The 23251-nt window shown below is 27.7% G+C and overlaps 1 long non-coding RNA gene across 1 annotated transcript in view; it reads right to left on the reverse strand.

The window, feature by feature from the left end:
* Positions 1–23037, reverse strand: part of LOC126904905 (uncharacterized) — a 36267-nt gene extending 13230 nt beyond the window's left edge. Inside the window, exon 1 of the long non-coding RNA XR_007703850.1 lies at positions 22965–23037. This is a non-coding gene — a long non-coding RNA (uncharacterized LOC126904905). The remainder of the gene's footprint in view (positions 1–22964) is intronic.
* Between the last annotated feature and the right edge of the window lie 214 nt (positions 23038–23251).

Below are 23251 nucleotides of genomic sequence, written 5' to 3' on the forward strand. Positions count from 1 at the left end.
ATGTTAGATTGATTTTAATTGATGTACTTTATTGATGCTAAAAAACATAATTTTAGTATAAAAATCATTGCACTTCTATCTTCTTGGTTGATTTACACTGAATTTCATTAATTGAGCTGTCTTATGATAAATTGAAATAACTTAAAAAACTAAAATAGCGCTCTTTTACGGTTGAATAAATTTTATTTATATAACTATAATATAAAATGTATTAATATAAGGTGTTTTATATATTTTATGACATTGAAAACATATAATGTAATGAATAAAATATTAGAAACCGTAATGAATTCATCTTGCGACTACCATTTATATAATTTTACGATGGTGAATGACAGTTGACTAAATAGTTTTGACGTTTAATTCAAGTTTTTCCAAAAGTTAAAAGCACAGCTAGACACTTATCAAAGTACCTACTAAAAGTTATTCTGAAATAGTGACGAGACTGACGTCTAAAAACTTTGATATTTTTGCTTATTTAACTTAACTAAGGTAGCATACAATAACACTGTGACATTTCAAAAAGAAAACTTGAATTTATAAATCATTTATTAAAATAACTTGTATATAGCCTAAACTTTTCAACGGTATCCATCGTAATAATTATATTAAATCAAGCAGACTTTTTTTACATTTTGTTTTCGAAGAAGAAATATATAATTTTGCTATCCGATATGATTTAACGCTAATTTGATTTTTTTTTTTTTTTTTTTTTAATAATTGTCAAAAAATATTTTATGTTTTATTGTATTTTTATTTATTTGAAAATTGAGTTTTTTAATTAAAATATTTAAAAACAAAATCATAAAATTGTTAAACCTATAAAAACCTGATTTTTTAAATACGCCTTAGTTAATATTGCACCTGCACTTTACCAACAACTATATTGTTTAAATACTTTTATGTAACTAAAATAATTAACACATACATTTTGAGTAGTTGTTGCCATTAAAATAGTCTTGTTTCCCTAGATAAAACATTTTTCGTGTTAGTATAAAAAATAATTCCGACAAACATGCGTATACTTAGAAAATGCGGACAATTAACATTTCCGGCAGACATTGAACTCTATACACTTTGTGCATTTTTATTTCGAATTAACAAAAAGCTATCGTAAGTGCTATATTTATTCGTTTCGTTTGAGTTAGTACATTAATGTTTGGTCAAGTTGGTCAAGTCAATCATTTTACTATAAAATTACAACTATAATTTGAAACCGTAACTATATTTTTTTCCATTCACGAAAGCCTTTGTACAATGATTTAAAATCATTGATCCTATTCTATTTTGTCCGTTTGTGAAAACCACTTGACTTGTTTGTCCCATTTATCATTATTCTTTAGATGTATTGACGCGAGTTTAGTAGGTTTGCGTAATGGAAAAAGAACTCTTTGTAATCATGTTCGTTAGCACGTTCAATTAATTACGCCTTCAGTCACACAAAGTCAATCCATTTCGTATTTTAAGTCTTAAATCTACGACTTCAGTTGTTCTTAATGATTTTTTTTTTAAGTCAAGCTTAATTTTTCACTTTTATGTTTAAAAAATGTTTTTGTATTTTTACTGTAAATGAACCCTATCCTTAAATAAACGCTAAAAAAAGTTATCAATTCAATTAATGAATTACAATATAAATATTGATTATAGCAGGTTGATTTTTTTTTAAATAAATACATTAAATTAGTAAATAATTAATTTATTAAATAATAAAATATTATAAAAAGAATGATGCTAAACCTAAGTGTATAAATAAAATGTAACTACTATCGAGATTTATTTTTTGTTTATTTCGTGTTCATTTATTTAACGGTTTTTTTCTGTTTTTATGAATTTTATTTAATTAATAATCAGTAGCATGATGATGGTGCACTAGCGAATATCATAGAGTCTATGACATAGACTCATTTTATTTATGTATTATACTCTTAGGTTTAGCTTCATTTTTTATATAAAGTTAATGAATTAATTATTTACAAATTTAAAGAGTATAATAATTTGTTTAACCATGAATTAGTTTTATACGGCTAATTAAAATGATTTTTTCTATATTTTATACAATTGTAGCCAGAATGTTGAGTAGTAAAAGTCAACTGTCGCGATATAAGATCGTATAATGTAAATCATGGGACACAAAAATCAAATTATATTTGCGAGGGATTTAACGAACTTTTTCTCTCTTTTTATTTATGTTGTCGTACTAAATGAATGCAATCTAAAAAACACTACACCACATGACATGTGATTTTTTATTGTGGAGGAGTAATAAGCGTACGGGTCTTCCGAAAAGTTATCTGACTGTCACAAAAATACACACACACATAATCGTAACAACAATAGTAACACTGTTAAGTATGAAAAAAGGAACAGAAGGACGATGTTAAGGGACCACCGCAAAAATCTGCTGCTGGAGTAATTTACGATACACTTAAAAATTTACGATTGCTATAGCATAATGCAGAAACAGCACACATCACCTGGTACAGCTGTGATGTTCTCGCTTCCAGGGGGTATTTTTATTATTTTCGGGTGTGTGCCCGTTTATAATGGGTAACCCTCCACCCCTGTCAAACCAATGCTATACGATCCACACGCGCAATACTTATAAAAATAATAATAATACATAATAATGAAAAGAACCCCTTCTTTCCCGCATGGATTTCAAACGATAGCTGTTTTCCTCGTCCGCTTCGTTTAGCACAACATGCAGCGGCAGCGACAGTCCTGCAGCAGCCCATCACAATGCACACCCCTCGTGCCGAGGGTATGATTGACGGACGACCAAAGAAATTCGAGTGCACAGCAAATCGCTTTTCTATATTATTATTTTTTTTATTTTTGTCAGTACGACGTCTCAGAACCTAAACTTATTGTATTCCAAATATATTTACTTCATTATTGCGCATTCGAATCAATTATAAATAATAGTTTACACATGTTAACTACAATTGTAGTGCAATGTGAAGGGCACTGTACTATGATATAAGGATTTTCTTCGGCCATGACCACCTAGTCAAGTTTTTACGACCTCCCGTGGACACGAAAATATTCTGATCGAAGGAAGCTTCAAAATACCATTTACCCGGTGAGATTGAATGTGAAAATACATTTCATGTGGGTTAAAAAAAGAAGTATACTCTCTTCTAACACCATATATTTATTTATAATAATTTTATACCCTAGTGTAAGTAAATAGAACAGTAAGTTATCATAAAAGTAAGAAATACTTAAAATTTTCAAAAAGGTATATAATGCATAACATAAATGATCAACAATAATGTAATTCATAACAATAATTAATCAACTTACACTAAATGTGAATTTAAAAAATTAGAATAAATCGAATACTAAGCTTAATTATTAAACTGTTTGTAACAATAGAACTTCAACTTAACTTAAGTGTCACAGAAAAATTCAACAGTTTTAATTCATTACAGGTTATTAACATTATATTAATCGGTGAATAATAATTATAACTCTGTCTCTGACACGGTGTATAAAATGTAGAGGGAGAACGAAGAGAGGATATAAGAATACATCAAAACGAATAAATTAAAAAATCACATCGATTCATTACCTTATAGACAAAATAGAGGACATAGCTGGATTAATAAGCAACTTATGACTATTCACATCTGATTTATAAGGAATCATAAGTAAAAAAGTGAAAATTTAAAAATTCATTACTATAACAATTACAATCTAATAATATGTACAATAATTTTAATAACTAAATATATGAAAACAATGAGATATAGTTGCAACATTTATCATAAAATCAAATTAAATATTTTTCCAGGGTGTAAATTTATTATTTAATTGTCAAAAATAAATAAATAAATAAAAAAATTTGAGTAACTATATGTCTGCTGTATTTTAAAAAAGTACTCAGTAAGTATCGAATAAATCTTCTTTAGTTACGGTTAACTTATTTCAGAGACAATTTTTTTCTTATCTCCCGTTTGCCATAAAAGTCTTCATTGTAAGATGGTTTAAAAAAACTGAAATTAACTTTTCAATTGATTTTCTTAAACTTTCGAGGGTAACAAACATAAAATTTATCAATTCCAAGTAGACATTCTGCTTGTTAATCTGGGTATTCTTTAAGATGATTTATAAGTGCAGTTATATAAAAGATATATTTTTTGTTGTATAAGTTGATATTTTTTACTAAATACTGAACTCCAATAAAACTCGTTATACATTTATAACAAATAACTAATTGTTAGTATTAAGATTTATTAATAAAGTTAAACTGAAAATAATTTAATAATAAGGAGATTGCGTTAATTTGTTCAAGTGTTTTTTGTGGTATTGAGTTAATTTTATTTATTTATTATTAATTATTGGTTAATCGTATTGTTGATAAAAAAATTAAGGAGCATTTAACGTGAAAATGAAGAGTGAAATTTTATAAAACTCAACTTATAGTCTTTAACTATTGTTATTTTTCTATTGAATTTTTTGACAATATAAAGCAATTATCGACAAAATATCTCATGGCCGATGAAAATCAGAAAAGTACTGACTTCCCGAAACTCATCGTCTATTTCTTATTACTTCCTTAAATAGTACTAGTTACGCACTGCACACAAATATGTTTGTTTTCACGGAGCATTCAAATGTAAGTACACATAATTATACGTATTATAATTTATAGTTCATTTCCCATGCGGACACTAAACGCGGGGACGTCTTAATGATTTCCATACAGACTACAGTGTAAAAAAGATACAATAAAACAAGAAGAAAATGAAATGAATAACAGGTAGGTACCTAGTTATTTATGCGAGTAACGTAGCGGCGCGCAGTCAAGGCCTCTGTAACAAGTGGACCGTCCAGCGTCGGCAGTGGTGTCGCGCCGTATACACACTCGGATGACTCAATAGGAAACCACTGAACCATATATCCCATTTATTGTTGCTTCTCTCCTCATCCCCGCCCGCCATTCAATTATCCGTGTCTTTCTCCTCCGCCGACCGTTACCCCTAGCCATATGCGCGTTTTCATTGAAAGGAGGTGTCAGGAGGTACCTGGTTAAGACGTATCGCTGTCGCCGTCTTGTCTTGGAAGTTGAAACAACGGAAGATGAGACGGTAGTGCAACCGAAACTTCGTGAGACCGGAAATCAATGTGTGTTTTTTTTTACGTATTTGTGGTTTCGTTTGTTACAAAATACGTCATTGGGCAGCTAACACCGCCTTACTTATGATTCATAAGTTTAAAGTTTAATATGAGTGTATCGAATGCTTTCTTTTCAAGGCACGAATTATCATTGGTCCAATAATTTAGGCCCTACTCTGCTGGACAGATCAAATTTCTTTTTGTTTGAAATTTTACAAATATCATGACTGTCTCCACAAAATGCATTACAGACAATTTTTTGATTTTAAATAACGTACAAATCTCGATGATAAATGCACGTGATATTTGGATCCCAGTTATATCAATAAAAGCGTTTATTTGTACTTATTTCTAAACACTTTCATAATTGTTAGAGATAAAATATAAAAAGGTTCTAGATGAGCCGCTCGAAAGTATTTTAATACACAACTCAAAACTCACTGCGTCATTTTGTATAAATATTACCGTTTGAGAAAAATGTCGAGTTATTATTAAAATTAAGTACACTTATTTAATTTAACAATAGATGTGTTGAATTTTTTATTTTTTTTTGATAATAATACTTAAGCATTCACTAACGTTATTAATTACCTGTTTGTTTTTTATAGCATTTCAACTGTGTTTTACAAAGTTTCTTTTTGTTGTGAAATAAAAAATGACCCTTTCCAACCTTCGTCCATTAAATTGTGTTGAACTAACGTCAGTTTTACTAACTCGTGGAAAGAAAGTAGTAAAACGTATTTACGAGATCATGAAGTTCATGCGGATAAAGAAACTGCTGGATAATCGTTACCGAGAAGCGTGGATCAGTAGATGATATTAATGTATTTTTATTTTTCGACGAAGAAATAAAGAACTTTATGCCTTTAGGAACGAGTATACTACTTAATGCCCCTACTTTTAAGAAAACTCGACCATTGTTTAGTATTTTACTTCAGTTTGTTTTTTTTTCGTTTTGTGTACTTTACTTAAGGACATAATTTGATTCTTAAATGTAAGCCCATTACAACGAGCCCAGTTTGATAAAAAATATCAGAATTAATGTCTACTGCCAATAAACATGTTTTATCGTGTAAGCAGACCCAAATAATGTTTTCATAATTTTTTTGTCAGCTTTTCGACTCTACTCTATATCACTTACATAGCATAAAATCACGCGCCTCTGACTATGTTTGCTACTTTTTAGTTTCCTGCTGGTTTTCGAAAGAAATTATGCCTCTCTATTTTTTTGACAAATAACACGAAAACGTTCATCTGAGAATCATGCCCGATGATTACGGTGTTTTAAATGTGGAATTTAAGAAATATTGTGTACAGTATTACATTGTAGTATTTTTTGGTGGCCAGAATCTCTATACGTCATATATCATAAAGTCAGAAGTCACGGTCGATTACGTTATATTCGCCGGCAGAAAATCCCAGTGGCGATGAATTACCATACACATCGTTCCCAAAAAATATTCGACCATAATAATATATTACCCATACGCACGTATATGTTATTTTACGATACTGAGACCGGTCATTAAACACGCGACGATGCGTTTAAAGAAACGGCCTCTGTTTGAATTTAGTTTGCAAGACTAAACGATTGTAGGAAAAGTAATTACATTGCTGTGCGCGTACGAATTTCACGGTTGTTACTATACGTCAAGTATAACGCCGGACGTTTACAATTTTGATTAACACAAATGTTAGATTAAATTACAAGTAGGATAGTTTATAGCGTACGACCGGATATCACAATAGTTACCGTTCTATAACAGTACTAGATCAAAATGTAGACCCCTCTGAAGGACTTACAGTAGGTAGACCAATGACATATATTTTCCAAACTTGTAATTAGTTTACTAATCATTCACGTGATTGTTTTATTGCACTTAAAACTTGTTTCCCAATAAATCATCCGAGTATTAATATTATACTGTAGTTTATCCAACAACTTTGTCCAATTAATTGTACTACAGTGTAACGGGTTATTACTCTTGGACAAGTTTAGTGAAGACTTCAGATAAAAAATTAGCTTACACCTTTACACCATGGAATAACACGTAAAAGTTCGACGCCAAGTGCGCCTTCAATCGTATTCAGATTTGTCACAGTTCTAGGCTATTGCCGTTAAAACCAGTCGCTAAACTATTACTCCGGTTCACTGAGTAAAATCCACCCACGAGGTAGGACAATGTATTACATAAAGTTCATAGGCCTTTGGATTTGTTTACGGAGTTCCACGTGACAGTTGTATTAGCATACAATGAAACTCGCGTTGGACTAGATTAAATGAGCAGCAACAGTTGCAGTGCAGATGAATTACGACCTGCAGTGTGAGACGTGCTGGTCGCGCCGTGGCTTATATGGCAAGTTCAGTTGCAGAAAAACACTACATTAACGAGAGTGGCATAAGTTTTTGTAGTAAAAAACGGTGTGCGCACTATCTTTGTATAAATAATGTTATTTGCAACAATACTATAACAACTATACACCGTATTCGTGAATATGTGCACTGTTTTCAATACATTTTAACTTTGATAAAAAAATATGAAAGTGCGAAGATATTAATTGTACGCGTTTTGGAAAATAGTAAGAGACATTTGGAATGAAAGTAAAATTCACTTGACATTTTATTATAATTTACACTGTTATTTGCTACAATCCGATGGAAATGAAATTGATTACGATATAAACAAAGTTTTGTAAATTTATAATTAACGTTCATGTAATTCTTTTACAAATAATTCCTTTACACACAAGTACGAAAAAATATAATTATATTATAAATAATAAATGCAATATGTTTTTAAAGCTGTTCAACTAGTAATATAGTTGTAGGTATTTATATAAAAACAGGTCTAAAAGTAAACATTGCGGAATAAAAATAAAATTTATTTTGTAATAACATAATAAGTAGAAATTATAAACCGCACATAGTAAACAGGTTAGTTTTTATTTTTCTTAAAATTCAATTAATTTGTCATTGAAAATTATTCTAGAAATAAATTTATAGCATTATAAAATTGGTTGGCGTTAGACGAAAGATAACATCTTGTGTGTTCGGAAATATTAACATTGTAAAATGAGTATTGCTTATAAAATTATGGTCCTCACGATTTCCATATTATTTCCAATGTCATGTCAAAATTACACTTAATGTTCTCTATTAGCTTACGAATAATAATCGCCCCAATGTCAAGGCTATGAATAGTTGTTTATTGATAGTTCATTAAACTTGGTCGCGGATGTGATTAAAAAAAATTCTGCCACGCGTACCAAAATATTGAAACCATTGTTTGTCATAATTTAACCACAAGGGTTGATGGACAAAAAATGTTTAATACTATAAAAAAACAGCGTGAATCTATGCAAAAAATCATACAGTTAGATCGTGTCACTAGTAAGGGATAACTGAGTGATATTGTTCACGTTCATCTATTTGTACGAACACATCATTCAGATTGCGATTTAAGCACTTAATTCGCGTTAATGTCAATTAATTCATTTAGCTGCGAGACAAATTTTAGGTCTTTTACAAAATAAACTTTTTTCTTTGTATATTAATTAGTATTATTTTCGCACAAAAAGGTATTTGCATTTCTGCTCATTAACATACAAATGTAAGTTGGGTAAAAAATTAAAATGTTCAATGAATTAGAATAAAAATTTCAATAGACAATGTTCATTGAACGTTGTAAGGAATATACTTTATTTTATCAAATATTCCTATGTACGATAAAATAGTAGTTTAATTTTTAATTTGCATTAAAAAAACTTAATAATCTAAAAGTAGACAATCAAACTAAATTTAATTTAAACTGATATTTTGTTAAAACATTTTGCATTAATTTGCCATAAATTCTATAATCAATTTCTAAAAAATAATAATTAAAGTTCAAATAGTTTATTATCTGATATCATTTAATAAAAGTAGAATTAAATATTTCAGTAATCATTTTAGAAAAATAAATGCTGGTGATTATTTGGTTGCCTATATAAAACTCCTTAGAATTAATTGTATTGTTTTTTTGCAATTGAAATTTGCTAAAATAGTTAATTGAAATATTCAAACAATTAGAAGTACGTTGAGCGTAGAAAACAGTTAGACTATTACATTTTAACCTCTCCTTTAGTATAAATTATAATTTATAACTTCTAATCAATAATTATAAGTTGCATTAAGTAGTTTTTTTTTAAACGCATATAAAATTGGATGATTATCAAAGTAACAAATAAAGTAGACAATTATGAGTGTTCAGAATACTACTTAACATACAATTACATCGTAAAAATGCATAAAAAACTGATGCTTTTAAGTATTAAAACGTTTATATATATAAAGAATCTTAGCAATAATATTAAATTTATTAATAATTATGAAATTGCTTTGAGATTACATAACTTTTTGGGAAATGTGCTCAGAACATTATAATTAATTTTAAGTTCAAATTACCCTAAACTATACTGTATTTTACTATTTCAATTTTCTATTCACTTACACAAGATAATTTTTTATGTCTTAGATCTACACAAAAACCTGTTCCTAATATACTGTGGCATGAGTGACATTCAGAAATTGCTGCTCCAAGATATTGAAGTTTAACAACTACGGCATAATGTGCTAAGTGTTAATCAAGATGAAACCCACGCACTCCGTATAAAGCCATAATAACATATAATGAGTTATAGTTAGCGATGATATATTATTATAAAAATTTTAGAAACTTCGAATAGTTAATGGTTATATATTATTAGAGTACTTAATCATGAATGATTTGGCACTAAATATATTCTTAAAAATAACATTTTTTATCGCCTATTGGTTCAAATACTCAACTTATGCAATTATAATATTTTTGTAAAAACAATTCAAAATTATGTTTACCTAATATAAAATTAAGTAAAAATATGCCATTTAAATTATATATTACAGACATTTTTATTATTTTCGCCCCAAAAAAATTGATGAATCTAAAACCTTTAGTATTAAATCTTAGCTAATAAAAGCTGCTACACGTTTTTTTATATTGAATATAAGTGTATTTTTATAGAAACGAGTGATAAGTTTTTATTTGATATGAATAGTGAAAAAAATAACAAAATAATGTTGTTTTATAACAGGCATTACAGACGCGCAAAATCACACCATTCAGAGAGAATAGTTTCTTGACTTTATTTAAATTAATCTTATTTTCAAAATCTTTTAGCTAAAGTATAATAAAATTTTTTATTCATAAAAATATTATTTTATCGTGGTTACTTAATAATTTATAAATACATTTTAGAATAACTAAATTCATTGCAGTAATATTATTCACACAATCAACTACCAAAAATTAACGTTTCCACACATAATTGCCCTAGTATACATTTTGATCATTATTTTTATGAACCAATTATGTAGTGCACACAGATCTGACGTAGCCAAAAATCCAATCCAATGGGTAATGCGTTAAGTCATTTTTCAATGTCCCACAACATGCATGGATGACTGGACGCAAACATACAGAAAACCTGTGTATATTAAATGGAAGTCGAAGGGCGTGCTGTGAACTTCTCGGTCCAGTAGGCTTATGAAAATTTTTTTATGTATATATAATTGAGATAGTATCGATAACAACTGCTGTGAATGAATGATTATAATAAAACATATATATATATATATATATATTTACAAATTTTATAAAATACACAAGTGTAGTAACTAAATATTTTTTTTTATTAAGAGTAAAATCAAAATTATTTAAAAGAATTTAGGTATCTCCATACTATTTTTTTTTTTCGAATTAAATGCTTTTTTAATATCAACGATCTTGAATACAATTATAGTTATAATTTAAACATACTAATATCACATTTTCACGATATATATTCGATTTAATACTAATATATGTTACATTTCAATTTTAAAACGCAAAGCTTAATGAAAAATATTTAATTTAATAAAATAATACATTGGTTTGTATTTAAAGTTATATCTTACCCCTGCAAAAGTCCCTTTTTTACATCCACGTTATTATTTTAAGTTAATATGGTCGTACTTTCAAATAAAAAACAATATGTATATTGATAAATACGACGAAGAGGTCTAAATTATAATACGTCTCCGTTTTTATCAGTTAATTTTACATACAGATATAGATAACCGTTAAATAAAATATTCATTAAATATAAATAATGTATAGCACGATTCTGAATTATCGACCTCTAATGCTATGTGTACCTATATTTTTTTATGCGTGATCTACATTATACATGCGCGATATTGATGTACACTGTGATTACCACTGCACCGACTATGCTAAATGACACGAGTAGACACACTTTTTTAATCGTTAATTAGAGAAGGGAAAAGTGAGGGGTTTGCGCCTAACGGGTTGTATACACGTGACTGCATCTGACTGGCAGATGTCGTATGTATACAAAATTCATTTATTTGTCGGCGATTCTCCTCCCAGCTCCTATACGACATAGTAACGGTAGTCAGTTTGAGATAAATGAATAGCCCATGGGATTGTTGAAAAGAGAGAGATAGAGAATAAGTCGAACAGAAAAAATAATAGTCAAAACGGGTCCTCTCGGCAAATTAAGCACTATTTATGATTGTGGGGTGAAAAACATTTGGTAGGTTGACGACTAGTGTATTTAACGATTTTTTAGCGCCTCTGATTTTTTGATTTTTTTTTAGCATAAAAACATTACATTATAGTAAACTAAAGAGTAATGACTACTCAATATAAAGAATGAGCAGATTTTTATTTTAAGGTTATAAAATATATCATATGTAATCTATAAATTTACAATTTATTTCTATTAGAACATTTGAAATTTATAAGCATAACACATAAGATTTGCTAGAGAATCTTTATAGAAAAATACAAATATAAACAAATAAGGTTACTTCTCCTCTTTAATATCTATTACTGTTGTCTGAATATATCGTTCCGTTCAACATTTATATAATTGAATACATGCTCGATATCAATTATAATTAACAATATTTAAATTCCATATTTTTAGGATCTTAATGTGTAAAAATATTGGTTCTTAACGAAAATTATGATATCATAAATAAATTCCGTGATGAGAGCGTTGAATATATCCATTATATTAAAAAAAGAACATGTGTTTATTTTTATGAACTTAAAAGAAATAACCAATAGTTAAATTGTCCATTATTTACTTCACGTTTGCATTGAAACTTGGCATGGCAGTGTACATCCCACGCGCAGCATTTCTTATTATTTTTCCCGTCAGTCTCCCTGTGTGTGCACTAACACCAAATGTGCTCCTCGTGATATACATTAGGTTTTGTCGCTGACATTTTGAATAATTGTTATTAGGTGCGTCTGGTTTCGTTGTAAGATCCCCGGGCGGCAGTAGCACGTCAAGAGTCTTAAGAGCAGCCGCCGATACAATTAAAGACAAAAATCTCCAAAAAGTCCATAATAACGGGGATACCGACAATGCCAGACGTGGATGTATCTGAATTGGTATAGACAACCCGAACGCGCCCTCCCCCTCAGTTATTTTCTGTACAATCATTACAGAAACCAATTGAGTTTCGATCCCATAATACTTTTCCTCGTGCCATGTCGTATATACAACACCGTATTGTTACGACCGAATCTAGTGTGTACTAATCGATTGTTACATGGAAGAAACTTTGAGCACGTTTTGGGGTTCCAATAGTAATCCTTTTAAAACATAAGCCGGGGCTTATTACATCGAAATACCAATAATTGATTCAAACTATTCTTTATTGGTACGATAATTAACTGGTTTTCCATTTGACACCGTGTCGCAAAAAACCACTTGCAGATTTATGTATCTCGATAGTCAATAGCGTTATAAATTATTATCTTGTCGGGCATGTTTAAGATTACATAAAATGAAGACGTCGACATTGACCTTCGTGTAAACTCCTACATCTTAGTCGGTGGTAGTTATTCTTTTTTTTTTAAGCTGTAACCTTTAGGATAGACACACCGCTGTTATAATTTAAATATTAAATGGGAGGCATCAACACAATAATTTCGAAGTTATGTAAGAATTTTTAAATAGCGCCAAATTAAAACGTACTCATGAAATGTTTATCATGAAAATATATATATATTTTTGAGTAATTCACGTTTTTTATTTTAATTTATTTTGAAGATTTCGTTGGAAATGCTCAATCAGAAAATTTACCGGTCAAATAAGTCACAAGCTGATGAAAAAGATAAACACAATTTTCTCACAACAACCGTGTGAATAGGCCATACGTTCGTTCATACACCGACAGTTGCCTATTTAACTAAGACATCAAACGTTAAATAAACTTTAGACTACACAAAAAGTACTGACTCTTATGAGGTTATTGTAAATTTCTATTTTGCCGTGTAATACGATTTGATGTTCATCAAATCCAATTGAATTATTTGAAACGAGTTCAAGGATACTTCAAAAGAGATGTCTGACTTATGATAAAATCCAATGACTATATGACTACGGGCTTATTTGTTCTTTATAATAATATTAAAAAATATATAACGTAAAATTATAAATAATATTGCTGAGAACATGTGTCATCGAACACACACATATGATTCCAATGAATTCTCACCGGTTACGGTGCACACGTTCGATTTGTCATTTTCAATTTTTTTTTTTTTTGTGCACATAATAATTTAGGGTTAATCGACAACAATAATAATTTCAATGTATCTATCAGAGGGTTTATCTATACGTTGCATACACTCGATGAATAATTTATGGACGGAAGTACAAATATTACGTGTTAATATCGCTTCGTAACAGACGTGATCGGAAAACTATACTTCTTACTATTAGTCACGTTGTATTATGCACTTCATAAATGAGATTCGATTATTTTCAATAGCTTATGAATAGATTTTTCATTTCATTATTTTGAAATGTTTTATCATTGTTTTATGTTTACGAATTGCCCAAGTTAGGTAGAAAAATAGATATTGCTTAGTGAAACTTGGATGTTATTATTACTTATGTCATTATTTTGCGTTTACTGTTTTTTCCATAGTAAATTTAAAATAAAAATAACCAATTTTAGAAAAATTTCTCAAGTCTAATTTTCTTCGAAAAGTTAGGATTTTTATAAAATTTAAAGCAATTTTGTCCAATATCCTCCTACGGAGTAACTCATGCTCATCTTAATTTAAAATTAATTTTGACACCGCGAATTTAATAACAAAAAATTATATCTAATATTTAATATGCTTATTACTTAATTATCCTATAAAAATTATTTCTTAACTAGATACTATTATCTAGAATGATACTAGTAATCTCAATTTAAATTTATAAAAACAAATATTCAAAAATAAATAAATAACAAGATAAAATCATAAGCTATAAAAATTTGAGTAACATTCTGCGTATTAAAGACATGTCCAATTATTTTTCGAGTGATGATTATCAATTTTATATTAAACACATTAAACTCAACAGGAACTTTTAGAACTCTTAAACAAACAGCTTCATCTTTAAAGTAAACACGATAACACCTAAGCTATTCCAACGAGTGATAGGGTGTTTTGTAGAATCAGAAAAAACCCTCGTGTTGTATCCCTTAGTTACGCGATTTAATCTCAAAAGAACCGACCCGAGCATTTGATACGATTCGAGCAATTACTGCCTGCTTGCCATTGTTGTGATAAACTTGTCGATAAATTATTTTTCAATTTCTATTATCTACTCACATCATTCTTTTAACGGCGTGTAGAGTGTATAAGAGTATAAATTTATGAAAAAGTTTCCAATTATGACCGAGACTTTTTTATAAATATTTTTAATCATTTTATATTGAACGTTTGTTATTTAAAATTTTAATTTAATGGTAAATCTAAATAATTTTTTTATATGAATTTCTTTACAGTATATTTACAGCGCAATATATTTTTGAATTTTCATATCAAAAGTAGAAAAAGTAATGAATTATTTAAAATCAACTGGCAAAATTATTCGTTTGAATTATTAAATAGTGATAATTGTATATTTTAAAAACATTTTTAGTTGTTAACTTTTTACTCGTGATTTAAATTTGTTAAAAGTTTATTAAAATAACTTAATTAGTAAGCTGCGTTGTTTTCCTTTTAGCTGAGGAAATGCCCCAGCGTGGGAAGATCCCTTTAATTTTATGCCTCGAAAAATTATTCGTTTGCTTTACTATTTTTTGCTATACAACAAATATCTAATGAAGTGTAAAAGAAAAAATAATACTTTTTTGTAAAGCTTCGGAGTAGAGCTAAAAAGTAATTTTGTTATTTTAAGGCATTTTTCGGAAGTTTGTTTTTAATGCTTGTTCTTAATGAGTATAATAATTAAAATAATTCTTAGACAATTTTTACTTAGTCAAGGGTACTGATATATTTTGTTTTGTATTTCTATTGTGAAATAAAACCGTTTTATAAATGTTTCGTATATTTAAGTTCTTTCAATTATAATTATTCTTCAAACTTTTGAAATATCTTTGAAAGATTACTTTTAATCTTGTATGATCACAGTTTCTACAAACTGAGTACAATTGAGTAACCGATAAATTTTACCTCTCAAAGACCGGATGAACTTGATAAGTTTCAGAACAACAGTAATCAGAAACTACAGTTTCTGCAAAGTTTTGGAACCTAACATAATTAAACATAAGTACAAAATCATCTAACAACGATCTGCTATTCGTATAAGTTTGCAATTTAAGTAAATTTGTATTTTTTAATATACGAATATATCTCTTTATTTCTATTTATAAGTTCATATATAATATAATTAACACTATAGATATAATTTATTAGTAACTCCACTGTAATTATGTGCAATATATTTAAGAAAAACAATCTAAATATTCATATTACTTATTTTACTATTTTAGTTTTATAGTAGAAAAAACAATATAATATATAGTTTTTTTACTATAAAACTATATTAGATTAAATCTAATCCAATATAGTTTTACAGTAAATCTCCATTTTATCTTTCTGGTGAGTTAGAAAGTTAACAAATAAGAATGATAAATTTTAAATGCTTTTAACACATTTTATCAAAAATTGTTTGATTAATATTCTGAGACTTTATTTGTCTCAACAAATCCGCATTTATGTAATTTTAAGTTAAGAATAACTAAAATGTTTTAAGTTTTCATCTTTTACGTCCAAACATTTAATATGTGTGATTTTAAGTTTATCAATTTTTTTAATCGCAGAATGCAAATAGGATATTTTCATCTAATTCAACATCTTGATCAATGAGATCACTTCCAGTACAATGTGTCACATACACAATTGTAAATTTACCAAAGTTTACGGCATTATATTATTTATATTGACTAGGAAGGAGAATGTTTTGAATCTGGACAGATATAAGGTTGTTTTCACAACACTCATAGTGTTATTGACCTTTTTAATTGGTTCGAGATGCGCTCCAGCGATGACGACATTTCATGATTTCTATCGACGCCATCGCCGCCCCGCCAAGCGTGTGACTGATGGTTAGGGACAGTCGAGAACTATTTTATCGTCGGCAAACATTTACAAAACAAGTGTGCTGTTTAACTCCAACAATACAGACGTAGAAAAAAGTGCACAACAAACAAACAAAAATATATATGATATAAATAAGTATTTTTACATAATATGTCTTAAAATATATCATAGGAAGAGAGATAACTTACGCAAAACATTGAGTGTTTTTTTTTTAGTATAAGCAAGAAAAATTACTCAGCGAGTCAAACAATATTATTTTTTATTTTTCAATTATTTTCCCCTATTGAACAAAATATCGTTCATTTAATTTAATTTTTTTTCTCCCTTTGTCGTATGGAATACCATAGCATATATTATAAACATTATATACACTCAAAGGGAGAATATAAGAAATAGTAGTAGAGTATTGCATTTAAAGTAATAGTTAAACAGAATGTATATAATAATAAAAATCAAGTTATTTAGATATTGAAAATGCATAATAGTAACTATAAAAAAAAAAATACTTTTCAGCTCTTAGTAAACGATTACATTTTTCCTTTCGCCCTTCTTCGAAAACGATAAAACGGTGAATATATATTTTTAGGGAAGCATTCTTACACGATACTTTTCACATTTAAAATGATATTTATTTCATAAAAAAATAACTTTACTTATTATATAGAGTGATTTTTTAACTAGATTTCACTCAATATCATTAAAAATGTATAATAAAATCAAAATCTCATATTTTTAAGGACATTAAAACCATAAATGAATTTATGGTTTACTTAATAAGACATTATTATATATATATATATATATATATATATATAATTTAATTCTCATATTTTCTAATGCTGTATAATTTTTATACAAATATCTACCTCTATCTTCTTTTTGTCCTTTAAATTTGAATCGACTTTAGTTTTTTAAATGACAATATGTAAATGAAATTGTCATGCAATGACATTTGTATTAGTAAATGATCTAGTTAAGAAAATTAATGGACAAATTTGTGCCAGTTTTGCAGAAGTTATTTTTTTTTAAATTTTAGTCTAGGGATAAGCGCGGAAATAACTATTTCTATCATTAGACACATTTTAGCCGCCCATATTTAAAATTATTCATTACTTCTGAAGTAATGGTTGTCAATGGTCGGTCATTTTTTTGATTAGATCATTTTTTAATACAAATAATGTTTTAATTTATTAATTTATTTATGTATATTGCCATTTAAGAATATTAAGTTGATTCAATTTTAAGGAACAAAAAGTGAAGGTAGACAAAATATATTTATGAAAACTATATAGCATTAAAAAATATTAGACTTATGTTATAATAAGTTTTGATTTTACATTATATTTTTAAAGATATTGAGTGAAGCGTAGTTAAGAAATCATCCTACACCCAGAGAAAAAACTCGATCTATATAATAAATTCATTGTTCAATTTGATAAATATATCATTACTATTGAAACTATGATATATTTATCAATATGATAATTTTTTTTCTTGTCTAGAACAATAATTATTTATAAGAATAATTAATTTGTTCGTATTAATAAAATATTATCATAAACCCTTGATAAAATTTCTTTATCAAAATTGATTGAGGTTTTTCTTTGGGTGTATACAGAGTGATTTTTAACTTCAATGCGCACCTGAAATAGTATTGGTTTTACTATGAAGTGGTTTTTTTTTTGTCCGTTGCCACATTTTCCTGGCTTTCACCGAACCGATTTCTTTCAACGATACGTCAAAAGATCACAAATCGTATCTAGTCGAAGACATTACCCTCAAAAATTGAAAAAAATTCCCCGTAAATGGGGAAAACCACCAAAAAAATTACAAATTTAAAAATCGCTAATTTTCGAAATTTTTCAATTTTTTTTACTTAAAATTGCTATAACTTTTTTAAAAATAACCGAATCAATATAATTTTTTTTTATATAGATGTATGGTATCATTACCTTTCATTTAGAATATATTTTTTTTTTATATGTGACCCTTTACTTGCCCACAGGGGGGATTTAAAATGACAATTTTTTCAACTTGATTTTTGAAAATGTTTCGAAAGGTCTGACACATTTATATATATCTTAAATTAAAGCTAATGTAATATACTTTATCATGAAAAAAAAAAAAATTCGGACTTTATTTTATCTTCACGGTGAAAATGACTACCGAATGCTATTTTTGTGTGAAAATTATCGATTTTGTATTTTACATTTTTAATTTTATTATGCTATAACTATTTGAAAAATGTATGGATCAATACAATTTTTTCATGAGAAATAGTATTTATAATAACACCATTTCCCTTTATTTGAGGAGGGTTCAAATCTAAAAAATGCATGTAAAAAGTAGAACTTTTTGAACTTATCTTTTGAAAATGTTCCGGAAATACTGACACTTTTTTATATATCTTAAATTAAAATTTATGTAATGTAATCTATTATGAAAAAAAAAATGCGAACTTTATTTTGTCTTCATGGTAAAAATGACAATCTTATTTAAAAATATGCTATTTTTGTGTTAAAATTCTCGATTTTGTATTTTATTTTATTTTAAAACACCTTATAAAAGTTATTAATTCTCATTAGATTTTTATCTTATTTAGATCCCTTTACTTCAATAAACATCGATATAGTTTCCCCTCGTTTGATGAAATTTCTTATTCATATTAAAACTATTGTACTAAAATTCTCGATTTTACATGTTTAACTTTATAATGCTATAACTTATTGAAAAGTGTATGGATTAATACAATTTTTTTATGAGAAATAATATTTATATCCATCTTTCATTCGACATACTTTTTTTTTAAATAACACCATTTCCCTTTATATATTATAAATATATATAGATATTTATTTATTCATATATTATACTTATAAATCATAAAACTTGTAATCAGGATATAAATAAAGAAATATAAGAAATAATCCATCAATTTTTTAAAATTAAACACTATCTACAGATTTGCATCGAAGCATTTCTTATGATAGTGATTTTAATCACTGTCAGATATCATTATACTTGATCCAACTATGCCACAACCCACTACGACCCCACTGTACTGGGTTTTTTATCATAACCCACTCAATTACTCATAGATTAAAAATAATTTAAACATTTCTTTTTTATACCTTTAGTCACACATTAGTCTTGAATTATAAGCTGTTTAATACTTTTTAAATTCATCCCTTGTGCCCTGAAAGGGTGTCAACTTTGTTTTTTAAAATGGGAACACATATTTTGAATTTAATAAAGTATTTGAGGTTTTATATTAATAATAAATGGCATTTAAATTTTTAACATAACGTTATTTGTTTATTGGATATAAAAGTTTAAAGTGCATTATAAATACAGGTATTTATGTGGCTAGTAATTATACTAATCTTTCCTTTCAATAAAATATTAATATCTGTTTAAAATCTATTGTAAATCGATTGTACATATGTCTCTATATAACACCTAAGTATATCTGCTTGTATACATTATATGATAATTTGTAATAAGCTGGATTCATGAATTCTTATAAACATTTTCCATTGTCAATTACATTAATATAAAAAAATCATTAGAACAAAACAAACAAAATATATATTTCTGATATATTATGTCAGCAATAAGTTATTTATTTCAGAGACATAACTTAAAAATATATATATATACTTTTTTTTAGTAATAAAAAAAAATCCAAAACTTATTTTATATAATATTAAAATAGATAATATTACATAGTAAAGTACTAAAATATATTTGCGAACAATAAAAAACTTCATTTCACAATTCTCCCATTTTATTAGACAAATGATAATTATTATTACCAATCATGTTATTATTATTAAACAACTTTGAGTTATTATTTTTTAAGATATATATTTTTATTACTTTGTTTCATTGCTAAATGTTCAGTCAACCCAACCCACCCAACAGCCACTGTTAAATTTCTCATGACTATTTTATACACCCATATGATTCTAAGTATGATAGATAAATCATAATTATTTTTTTTACACCCATAACTATTCATTAACGTTCCTGAATACACATATACTTATATTTTGAAGTAGTTAAATTATATAATGTAACACGGTTTTTATAATATAGAATATAACTTTATATTAAATAATAACATGTTTAGAAATAAAAGTGCACGCTCAGTCTGTCTACCGGTCAGTCACGCAGTTAAATAATTGTTAGTAGTTATTAATTATTTATCACTTCAGCGCCCGACCATGTACAACAGCTTAAAAATTGTACATACGATGACTAAAGTTTTTTTGATCACACTCAAATTATAATAATTATTATTGTACACAAATTATTAATAAATAATGTAGCTGTATGTCATAGTATTATTAAAAGTATTCAGATTTAATTTTTTATCAGAATAAAACTTTTAAATTATAGATAATTATTTGAGTTTCCAAAGAATAAACAACTATTCTTTATATTGATTTGAATTTGAAGTAAATGTCTTCAACAACGTATTTTTATGTTAAATAGCATAATGTACTACCTAAGATTGTACAGTGCGATATTATTGTAAGATGCCATAAATCGAAATTCCTGATATTTCACATTTTGATATTATTCACCCGTAGTTTTATATAACCTATCTTAATAAGCGAGTAACTTGTATAAAATTTCATTTGAACTTAATATAAATGCCCAAAACAAAGTAGCCCATAATGTGACTCTTACAGATGATCTAAACACAGGAGCCGTTAATCTCGAAACGATTATTTTCGAGATACAGCGCTTATCCACTCACAGTGCGATAGGGTTAAGTAGTATTAAATTTACGAGGTTTAAATGTTAGTTATTCAAAAGGAGGATTAAGTAAATAACATCTTCAATATATTTATTTTTAAACTATTTATCGACATGCCATGATAAAACTTTTCACTAATATTGCGCTTCCGGCAACATTTAAAACAACTAAAGTTCTTTCGATGTCTGTCAATAAAAAGTAACACAGAATCTTTTGTGTTACACTATCGAGAGAAATAAACAACCTTACGGCTGTTCAAAAAAACTTTCTTGACGTAAGAAAATTAGTTCAATGGTCTTATTCTAAAAATATAAATCACAGTTGGCAAACCCTTATTATTTACGTAACTATGAGTTATCTATTATAAATATCTTGTTTACACTAAATGACTTGGTCGAAGAGCAATAAAAGTATATTAAATTTGTTGAACTTGCGCAAAACAGATTCAATTCACTTTAAAAACGTGTTATCGTTAAATATTTTTCTTAGTATTTTCTGTTTAAAGGAAATTTTAAATAAATAATTATAAAACATTATTTTACATTAAATTATTCATCAAATATTACTATCTATAAATTTTTAGTGAAAAAGTCCAAAGTTTTATGATCAACTGAAAAATATTTTGCCAAGTTTAAATTAACTACGCCTAAAATTGTGATTATCAGCTCGATATGACGCATATTTAATTCATTTTTAGAATAAATATTTTTTATTTGTTGCTGAACCGTATTGAAGATAAATTAGAATTAATTTCACGAAAAATTGTATTTTTTTATTAACGGGTTAATGATTTTGAATAGACTATCGAGTAGAACACAAATAAAAGTTGTGAATAAAATTATATTTTAAATTCTAAACTTGCTTTGAATTGTGAAAAATAATAAGTATAGTCTTACGGTTTCTCGGACGTATTTCTCAGAATAACCAATTAAAAAATTGCTTATTATGTATGTTTTTTCTATTGTAATTAAAGGGAAATGACTACCGACCGAAAAAAAAGGCGAGACTTTAATTCATTCAGTAGATAAACGTCCGGTTTACTTTTAACCAAATGCGTTTCATTTGCAAAATAAAAAAATATCTTAGTATCCATCATCTACATACTTGGATAAGCACACATTATTATAAGTATCATTATTGCAGCTTTATACGTTGTATTTAGAATTCACTAAACTTCAGCAAATCAGCATTGGAGTTAAGCACGCGAGATGTGGTGTTTGTGATACGAAGTACATGTTTTCCGTTAACAAGTTGTTCCACAATGTGACTCTTATTACCCCTTTGGAGGCGGAGAAAAACAACCAACGATTATAATGCCCGTACACATTTACACATCGTTTCCATAATATTTTACACATAAACTGTGGGGTATACTATGCATAATTGTTCTAACACGCTGAATACACGTGTACAAAGCGTTGTGTTGAAGTAAATGTACAATGCGACAAATAGATATTTGATACAATCAAATCTCCATCGAATATTGTAATCTGCCGAAGCAATCAAAAGGACGTAACAAGTGTCATCCGAGTATCAAAACAAAAAGCGTTAATATTTTATCTTAAATGCTTTACGTCTAATCAGAGACTTACTATTTATTGCAACGCTGCTATTTTGTGTGATGGGCTAATCAAATGTGTTCTTAACGCTATCGAACAATGTCCAGCCGAAACCTTTTGTTTTCTGGGTAACGTGAAATTAATTATTTTTCTTCGGCCATAAACTTGTCAGTAGAAAAAACAGCTGAAATCGTACGCAACCGATATCACAATAATAGTTGAAAGGGCTCGAGTTTTTGTGACTTCTTTACATAAAATGTGAATCAAAACGTGTCATCCGTCCAAGAAAATGATACGAAACAGATAGTATTGCTGTACGC

This window comes from Daktulosphaira vitifoliae, unplaced genomic scaffold (genome assembly GCF_025091365.1).
Source record: "Daktulosphaira vitifoliae isolate Bord-2020 unplaced genomic scaffold, ASM2509136v1 Scaffold_4, whole genome shotgun sequence".
Classification (NCBI taxonomy): Eukaryota; Metazoa; Arthropoda; class Insecta; order Hemiptera; family Phylloxeridae; genus Daktulosphaira; species Daktulosphaira vitifoliae.